At 37.9% G+C, this 12,020-nt stretch overlaps 1 protein-coding gene across 1 annotated transcript in view; it reads right to left on the reverse strand.

The window, feature by feature from the left end:
* Positions 1-12,020, reverse strand: part of LOC139685956 (gamma-aminobutyric acid receptor alpha-like) — a 357,245-nt gene that overhangs the window by 11,826 nt on the left and 333,399 nt on the right. The gene's annotated exons all lie outside the window — the stretch shown is intronic.

The raw sequence follows: 12,020 nt of genomic DNA on the forward strand, positions 1-12,020 counted from the left end.
ACATTGTGTTTCCTATTTCATAAATAAAAAATATTATTTTTTTTAATTTCTAAAATAGAAAACACAATGACAGAGATACTATACAATGAACTTTGTAAAGTATGATGCCAAAAATATGAGCAAAAGTAAATATGAGGACATTTGCATTTGAAAAATTTGAATTGGACAATATATATACATACATATATATATATATATACATATATATATATATTTTTTTTTTTAAACATTTCCTGTTTTATGTTCATTTTAAATTATTTTAGAAGCACTATTGTCTGTTGTTATTTTTTAATATAAAATGCGATATCGGATTGTTCTATTCATTTTAAATCGGAGCGATTCTCCAGTCGTTTTGAAAATATGCAAGTCTGTTGTACAATGCTGTAATATACCTATGGATAAAAATGCTTCACATTATTTAATGCCTGCCATATTAATTTTTTTACTGCAATACAATGAAGCAGGTGAGTTGAATACACATTTCAAGGTGAATGATTTTAGCGCTTTGAAATTTTGGCGTTTTAATATGAAAATATTATCGGATAACTCCGTTAAAAGTTACTGTCCTTGAATTTCCGGCAGGTTTTTGAATTTATCAATGGTGATTCTTTGTAAATGAACTTGACTCAGGTACTTGAAATAAAGTAGGTAGTAGTACCTGAAATAAAGTGGTGGATTGGAACAAATTGTTTCTTTTTCATTTATTAAAATGAACTTCCACAAAGTTGAGGCTGAAACTATTGGGGTGATTATTTGTGTTTAAAACGTTGGATTTAACCTCGTGGACTGTGGCACTACGCTCACCACTACGAATAATTGTGCCATTGTTTTGCCCGGTATTTCGTCATAACATCTTTTTATTTTTTTTAATTCAGTTTAAAATTTGAAATTTTAAAAAACCTGAGGCTGAGAAATACCGATTATTTTTCGACTTCAACATTCAATTCAAAAGGGCAGTCACTCAATTTGGCAGAATCCAACATCTATGAAAAGATATAGACTCCTAATGCAAGCCTTCCAAAGAGAAATGAGATATGAGCTTCCCAAATGAGAGCGCATCAAGTTTTGTGGTGTTATAATATTAGTTTAATTCTGATAATGATTCTACGAAATCGAACACAAAAAATTTATTTTCAGAAATAAAACTATAAATGTATAGGAATCCGCATAGTGTACCCAGTTACGTACCCAGTGCTCAATCATTTATGGATGCATGATTTCTCTTTTACGCAATATGAATCCAAATTAATTAAAAACAATGTCTGAGGACAAAATCTGGAGCCTTTTAAATTTAGATTAAAAAATTGTTGAGTTCACTCACCATAAATTTATTTATGCATACTTATGGCCACACTATCTTCGATTAATTTAATACTTGTAAAGACTCTTCGCATTGAGGTTACGATTTGCAGACCTTATTGATTTTTTTCTTAATTTTCAGTAAAATTACCTTAAAGCAAGATGTAAATAGTATACCGTACTCAAATAACTATTCACCTAAAAATTCGTATGAATTTAAAGAGGTTCAGGATGTGGAGAGGAAATGACATTTTTCTTTCATCACTTTTCATAATGCGAATTATTGGCGTATTAATATTAAATTTGGAAAATATTTCGTTCAGCCTTTAAACTTTCGTACTTGAAATTAACCTTACTTTAGGCTCACTATAAAGTTTTTGCACGGCAGGGGATCCAAAAGGCTTGCAAATTCAATATATTAATTTTTATGGTGCTGAAGGAATTAAATTTTTAAAATTTACATCGATTTTTAATCAAAACATATCTAACTAAAATATTACTCTTGCCAAATATTGAGTAGATGCAGAAGATAGCCGAGGCGCTAAATTTGATAATTTATTAAAAGAAAGAATTCTTTAAATGGCGTTACGATGTCCATCTTCCAAAGTTGTTCTCAAAACCGATTGCGTCAGTATCGTTCGCAATGACAGACGTATGACAAGTTAAGCTTTAACGGCTGCTTGCTGCAGTCCGTTTTCTCCCCCGAAAGGCTACGGTTAGTAGTTAAAAGAGGAGAAATTAGAGAGGCATTTTATTTGGTATGGGAGAGTCCTTGGTGGTGTCTTGGAAAAAACCTTGGTTCCGGAAAGAGCTCACTGTGCTGCCTGTGTATGGCAAGAGACGGAGGAGGCATGGAAAAGGAAGTAGTGGCGGCCCAGCGGAGCCGGAGGTACGAGGCGGGATCCTCAGGAGAAGGAAGAGGGTAAAGTCAACTCAACCACGGTTTTCGGCCGTCATCCCGAAGAAATTCACCGGGGGATTCATTAAGAGTGAGTGCCCGTGAATTCGTTTATTTTTGTCCCCGAAATTCCCCAGAGGGATGAGATGGATTTAAATGAGAAAATGAGTTTTGAAATCTTAATCGGAATGTGATTCGTGTTCACTACCATTCTCTGTATCTAGGCTTTACTCTGGTTTCATTCTAAATAACAAGCTTATTAATGAAAACCCTTCGTATTATTTTCCGGATAATCGCCGCACTTCCCTGAGTGATTGCTTTTGGTATATCCACTCACACACGTTCATGTGAGCTTGACAAAGTGTACTAAAATTTCAAAAGGACCTGGCCATTCTAATTAAGGTTAAAGTTTCGGTATGAAGAAAAGGAGTGTTCTCTGTTGAGAATGGATTTTACTTCATGTGATTTTTATCAATTTAGGTATGCTCGATGCTCAATTAATTTTTTAACCATGCAGTTTTTACTCAAGGGTGAAAGAACATTTTCAAAGGTGTCTGAGTTGAAATTATCCCTAGTTATCGGGGATATTCTCCTTATCTACAATTTCGCAAATTTTATTCTTTAATTTTAAAGATTTCGGTGGATTTACGTTAGGGAAAATTAAACAAACTAGAAATGGGGTTAGGTATCAGCTAATAAGATCAACTAATTTCGTAGTGGAAAAGTAGCAGTAAAATTTTGTGATTTTCGCTAAAATTCTATTTTCCGACCTGTCGTTCGACCGTTTGAGTCATCTCCTGGTGAATATGATCCAAGGTGTCGAAACCCGGATCATAAAAATAAAATATTTGAGGAAATTAAAATGTACGATTTTTCCTTCGTGGATACCTTTTATAGTTTGGAAAATTTCCACAAAGTGAAGCTTGTAACTGTTCAACTCATAATTTCATACTTTCGAAAAGAAAAATACACCATTATATTGAGGTTTATCACGTTTAGATCTGCCTTTCCCAGCTTACGAATGAAATTAAGTTTATTCCGGATGATGAACCTGTTCGTAGTTACTGATATAGAAATAACCTTGTCTGTATGTAATTCTAATTACTGAGTTCTATCTACTAATCCAACATTTATCTACTTCTTAAACACTTGCCTAGTAGGTCACGAAAGGATACTCGATGTATAAGTGTGCACTTAACAGTGCCATTATATCTCTATTTGAGATATTAATTCCTCATTTCTTGCAACTAACACATCCATTTACGATTACGTTTCCGTTCCATGACAATTCAGAAATTCACTCGTCTCACGAATAATAGCGCAGGAGTAAGATTGTTGAATTTCACCGTCGACTGACGCGTAATTTGATGAAATTAGGAAGACGATAAAAACCCCAACATGCAGACAGACGTAAGTAAGAGAAAATTTTTACTGCTGAAATAAAAATATCAAAGTACATTTATGCTAAATTTTTATTGCAAATGGAAAGATATATTGGTATTTTCACTTCAGTGATGATATATTTCCACAAAGTTAAGCCTGAAAACATCGAATGTAAGCAAATTTTTGCTGTCGAAAGGAAGTAAGAAACAATAAAAATAATAAATGTGGTTAAAGACCATACGAATTAATTGTAAACTGGTACTACTCCTCAACGCAAGTTCTACTACAGGCCACTTCTTTCCATTGAAACTTTGACCAGCTTGAATTGCTCTATTTGACGTCCAATATCACATATGTGTTATTATACTATTACGTTAAAAATGCAAGCAGACATAGGTATGGAGTGGTTGTGGGTATTATTATCCGATTACAAGCTTATGTCATGAGCTATATTCATCATGGAAACACCCGGGGAGTAAACCAGGCCAGGCTAGTTTGATTAATTGATTCATTTGAATCTTCTAAAAGGATGAAAATGTACGAAATTATTGGGGGCGGGAGTTGATGAGAGAGAAATTTCGATCGCAAACTTTAAGAGAAGTTATCTGCAGCACAGACCAACGCCATAAACACAGCACATTAAGCCGCGTTCAATGCGGCTTGGGAAATAAATGGGTGGAGACCTTCTGCGAAAGACGCTTCCGCGAATAGCTCCGCCTCTGCGCATAGCTGTTCACTTGTTTGGGGGGGCCTACTCACTCTTCACGGCCAGCGTACTAACTCGCCCACGCGAACGGCGACATAACCCGCCCTTTTGATGCATTATTTCGTCCTATCTCTCGCATCGTCTACTCCTCCCACGCGTCTGCTTATATCTCTGCCGATTAATTCACCACACCGCCCACATGCGTAGGTATCGCATGGGGATTTCCCTAATCATCGAAGTTCCTTTATTATTTTTTTCTTTCGTTAGGGAGAAAAATAAAAATCATCCCTCAAATTTTACGATCCTTTTCCCCAGTATTTGACACGCGGGGTCCATTTTTATTTCGTCTCCCTCCCAAAAATACATCTCAATCCCGTTCTGCCTCCCGGCAATTTTTTCCCCCATTTTCTCGTTCATTTCGTACACCCTTTCGGTTCGCCCTGTGGCGTGTCAAAGCGCTCCCCTCCCCTCTCTTTCTCTCTCTTCCCACCTGACCTCATCCCTTCCATTCCCTTGACCGGAACGCGGTCATCATTAAATGGTGCCGTAATACGGACGTGGATTTCGGTGAATCCCGAAATTAATTTTTTTATTTCAAATATTACTTTTTTCCCTCCATCTCCCTCTCCACCCGATTCCTCACCTCGTATCCCATTCGAAGCTCCACACGATGACTTGGGTCGCTTTAACTCCCAGTGGGATTAATAGAACGAGGCGGGGAGGATTAAATAGTAATAATACAACCGCACAGATTCAAGGACAGTCGGGGAGGGGGTGTGAGGGGGGTGAGAGAAGGGGTACACGCCCACACCCCCTACCACGCCTCATACTCAGAATGGGCAGAAAAGCGGTGCAATTTCGAGTTTCGTGAGTGGCCGTTTCGTACATTTTATTTCTTTATCGCAAGGATTTTCGCATTTTACCATTCATATTTAATGTTGGCTGGAAATCCACTCGCCTGGGGTAATTTGAAAGCGTTGATCGTTATAATGGAATTAGTACGGATCACGGTCGAATTGTGTGGGAGTTTTTTTTACATTTAATTTTTTTCCATCCAAAAGTATCGTTTTTTATTAGGAATTCATTTTTATTTCCAATTACGTAATGGAATGATAGAGATAAATTAATGTCATAAAACTATGATTGGGTGTGCATGATTAAAGGTACAAGTATGTTATTATCGATTAATTTTTAAATTTAGCCTGATGGTAATATTTATAGATACATATAGTTAATGACTTAATGGTGAAATTTATCGGTTAAAAAATTCAAAAATAAAATGATGAAATAAACATACACTTATCTCGAATCGTTTTGCGCTCCGCCGTAGTTTCATGTGAATTTAGTGATTTTTATAAGTATATGTCTAAAGGCATCACTCATATATTCAATTTTATTGTTAAATGGATTGTTCCCAAATTGATCGACATTTATTCCTTCAAGAAAAGCATTTTTACCAGATCTTAAACTTTGTACTTGTTAAATAATAGCGAGCTTAAGACCAATGAGAATAGCCTCTTTACTTTGACTCAATTCTAAATGAAATTTTCATAATTTTATTTCTGTATGTATATGTGAGTGTGTGCATTTACATAGAGTTCCTTCTTTCCGCAGAGGAAGTTTGTCTCGCCAAAAAAAATTTCTACATACGAGTGAGTGTCCTTTTTTATGTGTTATTCCATTTATTTGTTGGCCAACATCATCTCTCTCCTTGGGCATGGATAAATTTTTACAACATTCTAAGGTGCAATTGGTTGATGATCGATAATATATGTATTTGCATACGTGTCAGTTGAAAGGGTTTTTCCATGAATGTATACGTCACGATGGGTGTAGATTTGCATGAATGTGGTAATTTTCGTTTGGTTTTCTTTTCTTTTACGGGTGGTGACCTAACATCCCCCGCCATACGCCCTTGCGTCGGTTTACGGATTTTTATATAGATATAGATCCCATGTATCCATTCTCAAAGTTATTCATCATTTTATGCCATTATGGAAATGAATTTTTTCTTAAAGTTTGATCGATTCAATATACATATCTACGTGCGCGTTTGCTGTGCATTTATCCCTTGTCACAAGGCCAAACGGAGGCTTGCGTGGTTGAGAGTGGACGTAACGGGAGATAAATGTCAATAGTCATTTTAATAGTTATTATGAATCTAATTGATCCATAATCCTTTCACGTAAAAGTCCTCTTCCCACGAATTTAACTCTTTCACGCTCATTCCGTTTGAATCCTTAAATCTCTTGCGTGGACGACCGACGCCTTCGGCCGGAGTCCGCCCACCCTACGCCCCCGAGTCACCGCCGTCCCCTTCTCCCAGGGGTGCCCTCTGCCCTCACCGCTTGCTTGAGCGGTCTCATAACCACTTTCACACCTCGCTTGATTTTTGATGAGAATTTCTTCACACCGAGCGAGCATCGGGACGATTCGTCCCGCCCCGAGGATGAAGGGGGGCGCCGCTTCTTCTGCCTCCCTCGACTTCCCGGGTCCACCCCGCGGGGAGAGCGGGAGTAGAAGGGAGGGCGTGGGAAGAAGAGCCGGCCTCTCGAGCACCGAGCACTTCCCATCACCCCTTTCTCCGTTCGCTCGCACCGTATGAGCTAGGGATGATAGAGCGACCCTAGGGGTTCTCACTGCGCTGAAGTGACCGTTCACACGGACTAGAGAACCCTCGCCCCCGCATAGTGCTCGAGGAACCGAGAGCCGACAGACCCCCGCAAAAAGGGTTCTGCATGGGACGATAAAAGATAATTTTCATTTGTCCAGGGTCTAGAGCATATTCGCCTACATTCCACATCGAGGGGATATTCACCTACGTGTTTTCAGCTTGACCATGCAAGTCGCCTGAATAGTGTATGTATGACATGGGAGTTGTTAGATGACCGGCCACTAGTGTACTTGGTCATTTATTCATTCATTCATACTGTCCAAAACAGGTGAGACGTGATATACGAGTGAGTAGTACGCTGGGTTACTGACCAGAGGTCCTGGGTTTGATTCCGGCTCGTGCCTCAAGGCACTCGGGGATTCTTCACCGAAGCCATGTGTTTTCCAGGGTAAGAGATCTTCTTGGAAAACCACGGGTGGTACTAACAGAGTAACAGGCCCCCCTAATTATCCTGAATGAATTGATTTCATACTCTGTTGGGCTTAGTACAGGGTGAGCACTTCCCTCGCCTATAAAAGCAATCTTCGGGTCGATAACTGTGGCCACTCTATAAAAAGGGAAAGTAAAATGTCCCTCCCATCCTGATTCGTATATTTCGCCCGCAGTTAAGGTTAACTACTATGTGAGCCGTAACCTCTTCTAAGAAACCCACCATTTGGTTATTTACCGGTGGTAGTAATTTTCTTCAGGTAAATGTACCTGTAAATGGTATAACACCTATTCATTTAGGCAAATAGTAGGAGAAAATAGACAATAATTTTAGAACGTAAAAAATCACAAAAAGATAGAGCAACATACGACTAAAACTTCTAATTGTCACCAAAAAAAGTCAAAACATTCTATTAGCCTAAGACCTAGTTAAAAGACTAGAAGTAGGTAAGAATGATAATGAGAGGGAGAGCAGATATAGGGAGGCGTGTAAAGAATGAAAGTCGAGGACATGTTTCAAAACACAGGTTAAATAAAAATCTTAATTGATCTGATTGTGCGTTTAGCTGATATTAGATATCGTTTTATTTTCAGGAAGTTCAAATTACATGTATCGTAGGCGAGTACCTTTTGTTAGTGTTGTGGATCAGAACTAAGCGGTGGGAAAAGGATTCCTGGAATCGCTTTATTTGGCGGTCCCTTCCCAACAACTTTCAGTTGTGGTCTCGACCCACGGTGGATATAATGCGGGGCAAGTATCATTCCTTCTATGTCAGCGTTGAACTTATACCAGAGAGGGCGAACCTTCTTCTATTTTCCGAAAGGGATAGGAGGAGCGAAACTAACTTCTGAAATGCGAAACGATTTCGGCGAGCTTGCTACTATTTTCTTCACCGAGATGCGTATTTCTCGATCTCGGCGGCCATGGGAAAACACTTTTGCTAGACATTGATCTTGTTGACATATATTCTTGGGAAAATCCATTCAATGGCCAACTTTGTTTTTTCACCATCATTTTAATGATAAGTAAATGTCTATTTAAGGATATATATATATATTATACACGTGTATACATATATGTATATATAAATATAAATAAATATACATATATATATATGGAGGCTCTTATATGTTTAATACATACATTAAATATATTTATAAAAATACCATTAATACATATATATATATATATATATATATATATATATATATATATATATATATATATATATATATATATATATATATATATACACATAATAATATTTACGCAAAATAAGATATATTGGTCCAATGAAGTCTATATTCGCTGAGCAACTTGTTTATAGGAAAATAAAATATTAACACCTATAAGAACCTATAAGTCTACCTAGGCGAGCTTGTCTTGTCTTGTTTAACTTAACTTTGGCTTCGTTCTTTTTAGTACGTTCTGACACAAAAGAACTTCAAAGTTAAAAAGCCTTGTTCTTTTTCGTCAGAAAAATACTAATTATCCAAACATTTTGTGTAATTTCCACAGTAACATGCGCGACCAGTAATGACGGTATTAGTCGGTGGGCACTATCAACGCGATGAAGACATCTCTCGTAACCACTCATGTTCATTTTCTAATACGTATTTTTTATTTTTGAATCAAAAAAAATGTTGTTACCTCTATCGTTTTATACATATCATACCAGATATTCCTGGAAAACCATAACCGGCAAAGGGAAAGGAACTGGCCCCCTACCATAGACACATTAATCAACCCGAATTCGGATTGATTAATGTGTTTATGGTTTATATACATATTGGGGAATTAAATTTAAATTTTTGTATAAATAAAACAAATATTTTAATAGTTGAAATTTTCATATTAAGGGCGCAATGTCTCAAAGCCCCGATATGCCAGCTGGTTTTTCCAGTGCCTTCTGTCGCCTATCTATCTGGTAACTGGCGTGGGCTTTGTATCTCTGTAGGTATTGAAAACAACCCCTTCCCGTGGATAGAGGGCATGATTCATGTTCGCACAGGAGAGCTGGCCAACGTTGGCGAGTTAAAACGAATAAGATATAATCGACACTCGGCTCTCATTTTGTATACGTTGCGCATTCGGACTCGTTTCTGTTCACTCCCACGCCGCGAAGCGTCAACATCAAAGCGGCAAGCGATCGTGGGTGGGTGGGTGGATGCGCGAGGGATTTAGTCGGGCGGGATGGCATCCAGGTCAGATGGCAATTACGGCGACCTTGGGTCTTCGTGGCCACTTCTCGAGCACCTATGACTTTGATCTGCATGCGTGTGTCTATCCACTCGCTCGCTCTAAAAATCTAAAAGTCTTCTGTTTTGTTTGAATTCCGTTCAGTTCCAATACATACTCATTTGGAGCCATGTGATGTGATGATGTTGTCCATTTGAAAAATCAGCAACCTCTTAAACGTCTGTAGAATAACACCTCAAAGTTGCAGCATGAGTTGATATATTTTTCGTGGCTTTGGACGATTAACGATAATAAGAACCGTATTCTATTTAGGAAATTAAGGTTGATTTATATTGTCTGTGTATTACGAATTTTATAGAAACAAATTACTTTCCTAAATGAAATTTTTTTCATTTTTTTATATAGTCTCCTTGTACACTAATGCACTTGGTCCAGCGACATTTCAATGTCTTCATCGCATCTTGAAAATAAGATTCCTTCATACCGGGAAAATAGCCATCTACTTCGGCTGCTAGTTCTTTGTTTGAAGAGAATCTCCGTACATCGAGGAAAGTTTTGAACTCGGGGACGCGAAGGAATCTGATGGAGCCAAATCGGAGGAATATGGCGGGTGTGGTAACAATTCGTATCCTAGTTCACGTATTTTTGCCACGAGAACGACACGTGTGTGTGGACCTGAATTGTCTTCATTAGAGATGACTCCTCCTTGCCAATCCTGGCCTCTTTTGTATATCTTTTGCAGTAGTTGGTCCAGGGCATTAGCGTAGTTGTACTTTTTTAACCAGTAGGAAGATAATTTGACAGTAACATACCTTTCGTGCCCCAGAAAACTGAAGCCATCACCTTTTCGGCCACCCAATTTGCCATTGCTTTCTTCGGTGGTGGTAAATCAACATGTTTCCAATGCTTTGACTGCTGTTTTCTCCCTTAGGTATGGTAATTGACCCAATTTTCAACCGTGGTCTTAAACTAACGCTAAAAATCCTGTTAGTTGCTTTTAAAACGGGTCAAACATTGCTTTGAAATGTCTATTCTGATGCGTTTGTGATCCTACGTCAAGAGTCGTAGCATCCGTCTAGCTGATAATTTTCTCATATACAATTCCACCGTTTAATGTGATATGCCGGTTCAGATAAAATTCCCACAGCCTGAACAATTTCTCACACTTACAGTTGGATATCCTCCATGACCATTTGCTGCAATTTTGCAATTATGTGTGGGGTAGTGGCACATTTTGATCGACCACTACGCCGATCATCATCTAAGCTGCCCCGACCAAACTAAAACTTGTCACGACAACACAAGCTCACTTCGACTTGTGTTGTCGTGACGATTACCCTTCAGCACGCTGAAGAGGGCTACTTTGTGGCCGAAATAAGCGTATTCGTATTCACCTTTCTTTTCCCTTTCCTTTTTACTTTTTACCCCTTCTTGACTTGCGGCGCCAGCCAACTAATTTCATTTTTACTTTGTTTAGAAAGGTAAGCTATTTACGGCTATTGGGGTGTTACATTCATTCAATAAAACTCGTTTGTCCACTCAGCAACAGTTGGATATGAAGAATAAGAGTTACCCAGAGTGTTCTAAAAAAAGTCAGCATGGATATTCACTTTGTTTTAATACCATTCTTTACGACGTATTTAATCACTACTATAATTCATTTTTTTCCATCTTCATTAATTACTACACGAGAACATTAACAGAGAGGCGACCGCACCACATATCTCTTCCCAGAGACACGTGATGCGTTTACTCATACAGAATTACCTATTACTACACGGAAAACTCATTTCGCTAGCAGTGGCATTTTGTGGTGATTCAGAGAACCTTTCAAACTACCCTCGTATACAGCGTGCGTTCTGAAAGTAATGAAATTAAATTTCCCGCGCTGCTCCTATTGGTCGAAATGGGATTGAATCACTTGTAGTAGGTGAGGGGGGACCTTAAGCGTTGCTACAAAATCAATCTCAGTGCTCTCCAAGCTGTGAAAGCGGCAGGGCATCAGTTATTGTAAACCTCTGCGCGCCGACCGTGTCACCTGAATTAACCTGGCCATGCGTATATTGAGTATCGTATAAAATGAAAACCAATCATTATTTTTATACTTCAAAGCATCAAATATATATTTACCGGTTTCTTAAATATTGATAAATCAGTATATATTAATAAATGGCATAAGTTATTTATCATTCATCATATTTTAAATTACTAGATCAATTAAATGTGTCGTTTGCTTCCGCTTTATCACTCGGAAATTCCCCACAGCTTACATGTTTCCCTTTTAATTTCTTTTAATTACTAAACTTTCCCACTAGATGGAATCAAAAATCTGATATTTTCAACTAAATTTTATTTTATTTAGGTAGCAATAAAATAAAAACAACAACTCGTTAAGCATTAGTCGAATTCAGAGGAAAATAAATTTTAGTTC

This window comes from Hetaerina americana, unplaced genomic scaffold (assembly GCF_022747635.1).
Source record: "Hetaerina americana unplaced genomic scaffold, ioHetAmer1.1.p SCAF_122, whole genome shotgun sequence".
In the NCBI taxonomy this organism is placed as follows: Eukaryota; Metazoa; Arthropoda; class Insecta; order Odonata; family Calopterygidae; genus Hetaerina; species Hetaerina americana.